The sequence below is a fragment of the Candoia aspera genome, chromosome 6 (assembly GCF_035149785.1).
Source record: "Candoia aspera isolate rCanAsp1 chromosome 6, rCanAsp1.hap2, whole genome shotgun sequence".
Taxonomy (NCBI): Eukaryota; Metazoa; Chordata; class Lepidosauria; order Squamata; family Boidae; genus Candoia; species Candoia aspera.
Window position 1 is genome coordinate 5,752,552 of NC_086158.1, and position 3,726 is coordinate 5,756,277.

The window sequence follows — 3,726 nt, forward strand, 5'->3', positions numbered from 1 at the left end:
TAAAGGAAACTACAGTCCACTTGACACTGTCAGTTTGATATCTATACTGGACAAGGCCCTCAAGTAGACTTTTCAAAAGTTTGTTTGTGAACACTTGAATAATAATGCCTTAATTGAGAAGAGCCAGCATAGCTTGGCAGAAACAAGTCACATCAGACTAACTTTCTTTCCCTTTTTGATACTCATTAGCGAAATAAGTGCATCAGAAATGGAAGGAGGGAGATCTGGAGGGCCTTGACCCTCATGGCCTTCCAGAAGGCTGTGAAGACCCAACCTTTCCTCCAGACACTGGGCCAGGATGCTAGATAAGCCTCAGATAGGTGTGGTTTGTGTGACTGAGTCTTTTAGAAGTGCCTTGGCTATTGTATTAGGATCATTTTAATTCTGTTTATTTGTTGATTGATAGAGGTTTTATTACATTGTGTTTTTGTTCATTGTAGCTAGCAACCCAGAGTCCATATGTAAGTTGGGCAGCCATATAAATTTTCTGAAATAGTTTTCAGAGAATGCTCTAAACATGGTGTTCTTTAACATAGGCAAAGCATTGGATCAAGGCTTCATGATGACGTTCTTATAAAGTGGTAAAATAGGGGCTAAATTATGCAACTTTTCATTGGCTGGGTGACTGTACCCAAATCGTGCTAATTAATGGCTCCACTTCAGCTTTGGAGGACGGGGGAAGAATACAGTGGAATGCCACAAGTAGTGAGGGGTTACTTAATTTAACCAGCTAATACTTTTGCACTGGCTGCCAGTCAGAATCTGGATGCAATTCACTGGGTGCCTAGATTTGTGCCAGACTTGTGGTTGTTTATTTGTTCAGTGGCTTCTGACTCTTTGTGACTTCACGGACAAGCCCATGCCAGAGTTTCCAGTAGGTTGTCGCCACCCCCAGCTCCCCCAAGGACGAGTCCGTCACCTCTAGAATAGTTTGTGCAAAACTGCCATACTCTGATTATGTAGATCTGCCCCTCCTATTAGAACTAATTGGACTGGGCTGCTATAGGTCCCATTGATAAAAGTATGCCATCATGTGGGATCAAGGAGATGTACCTTTTCCTTGGCCATACCTGCCCCTTGGCATAGGAGTTCCTGCAGAGGTCCATGTGCCTCTGACCTCATTGTCATTTAGGAAAGCTCTAAGAGTTTGGCTTTTTCAGCAGGGCGATTTGCAACCCCACACTGATTTTAATTCTTCAGTATTCATGGTGTTTTCCTTCCCAATATGATGGTTTAATGTGGTTTTGTCATTTCTCTTATTGCTTCTTTTACTTTCTGTGTTTTCATGTACTACATATCATGTACAGACTCTTTGGTTATTGACCAAAGTGACCAAATATTGGCCAAATAATATTAAATTAATATTTTCTATCCATGTGGTTTCTTGGTAAACATATGGGAGTGCTTAACCATTGCCTTCTCCTGCCTAGTATGAGTTGATGACTTTGCCATCATCACTAAAGTGATCCTCTGCCTGCAGCATCTTTCTGTATCTTGGCTGCCCAATATAGGTGCCTGCTTGCTTTACCTGGGCTGCTGGGATGACCTTCACGCCTGGGATGACCCTGCTGGGAGTATATACTCTTGGCATGCAGTCCCAACGTTCCTCGCTCATCCCTCCCAGGAATACCTCCCACCATGATGAAGCAGCACAGCAGGACTTGGGGGTGAGGTGGGGGCAAAAGAAGTCAGGGAAAGGAAGTCATGTGTCGTATGCCACCTAGAGTCACTTTGGTGAATGGGACAACTTACACATTAAGGAAATGAGTAAATTAGTCACAAGCAACAAGGCAATTCCAGGAGAGAAATGGGGGATTCTTATCCTGGAGGCACAGGCCTGGCCCCCAGTTTACCAGAAGGGGGGTCCTATGAAAGGATAATTGTGGAATGATCCTGGAAACCAGTGCAACCAGAGTCATCTTAGAGTTCTGCTGGGCACCCAAGAGAAAAAGAAAACACCTGGTGCTCAGGAACAAGGGCAGCTGTGAGCTTCAGAAAGAAATCTTTAAAAGATTCCACTTTCAGGCTGTGCTCAGATTGGGAAAAATCAAGGCAATCAGTAAGTTGGTTGTAAGGAATACAAAGAATAATAGAAATAGTGGCCCACAAGGAAAAACACAGTGTCATAAAGGATCACTAGGTACTACTAAACTTGACTGATCCCTGTTAGGTTAAATGATGCTTCAGAGTTGGGCAATTGTTCCTGATAAGCTCATGGGTCAGGCAGGTGAGGTGGTGACCTCATTGTTAGGAAGGCATTGCTACACATCTGTATTTCTCTCCCTATAATCTGATGCTTGCAGGAAGCACACAGCCTTTTAATCAATAACAGCTGCTGCAGAATCCATCACAAGAGCCCCTCCTTATGAGCATCAGTTGTTGTTGTTTATTCATTTAGTTGCTTCCAACTCTTTGTGACTTCATGGACCAGCCCACGCCAGAGCTTCCTGTCGGTCGTCAACACCCCAGCTCCCCCAGGGATGAGTCCGTCACCTCTAGAATATCATCCATCCACCTTGCCCTTGGTCGGCCCCTCTTCCTTTTGCCCTCCACTCTCTCTAGCATCAGCATCTGTGTCCTGTCTTCTCATGATGTGGCCAAGTATTTCAGTTTTGCCTTTAATATCATCCCCTCAAATAAGCAGTCTGGCTTTATTTCCTGGAGGATGGACTGGTTTGATCTTCTTGCAGTCCAAGGCACTCTCAGAATTTTCCTCCAACACCACAGTTCAAAAGCATCGATCTTCCTTCGCTCAGTCTTCCTTATGGTCCAGCTTTCGCAGCCATATGTCACTACGGGGAACACCATTGCTTTAACTATGTGGGCCTTTGTTGTCAGTGTGATGTCTCTGCTCTTAACTATTTTATCGAGATTTGTCATTGCTCTTCTCCCAAGGATTAAGTGTCTTCTTATTTCTGACTGCAGTCAGCATCTGCAGTAATCTTCGCACCTAGGAATACAAAGTCTTTCACTGCTTCTACATTTTCTCCCTCTATTTGCCAGTTGTGAATCAAGCTGGTTGCCATAATCTTGGTTTTTTTGAGGTTTAGCTGCCAGACAGCTTTTGCACTTTCTTCTTTCACCTTCATCATAAGGCTCCTCAGTTCCTCTTCACTTTCAGCCCTGAACATCAGAGTTAGACTCATTTCCTTTGCAGAAGGCTGATCAACTCTGCAGATCCAGAGATGGTTCTCAGGTAGGATGAAGCCCTCATAAGAGGTTTCCTTCCTTGCAGGGGAAGTTGAGTGAGGGTTTTTTTTAAAAATGATTATTGATTTATTTATATTTTGAATTTCTGTCACCGCCCATCTCCCCCAAAAGGGGACTCTGGGCCATTTGCAATACAATCATAATGTCCTGATTAGGTTCTTCCAGGTGCATACATGAGACCTAACACTGGGCAGGGTAACAGCTTGGTGACCCAACAAGGTAGATTTCATGGACATTCAGTACACCATTGTCTTCAAATAATTCTGGCAAAATATCATGTTCGGGACAAATTGGGTTATTCTGCCCTTCATTTAAAATGAAATCTCCTCCTCTTCTATTTTAGTGTCACATGGTCAGAAGTAACCTCAGTAATGTGAATTAACATGATAATATAATGGTGGCAAAACACCAGTGCTAATTAGAGCATCAGAAGACATATTGCACTTTGTTTTCACTCAGTGGAGTATATAAAACAGGAGGCAAAGCAAACGCATCTGGTAAAAGGATACAGCCACC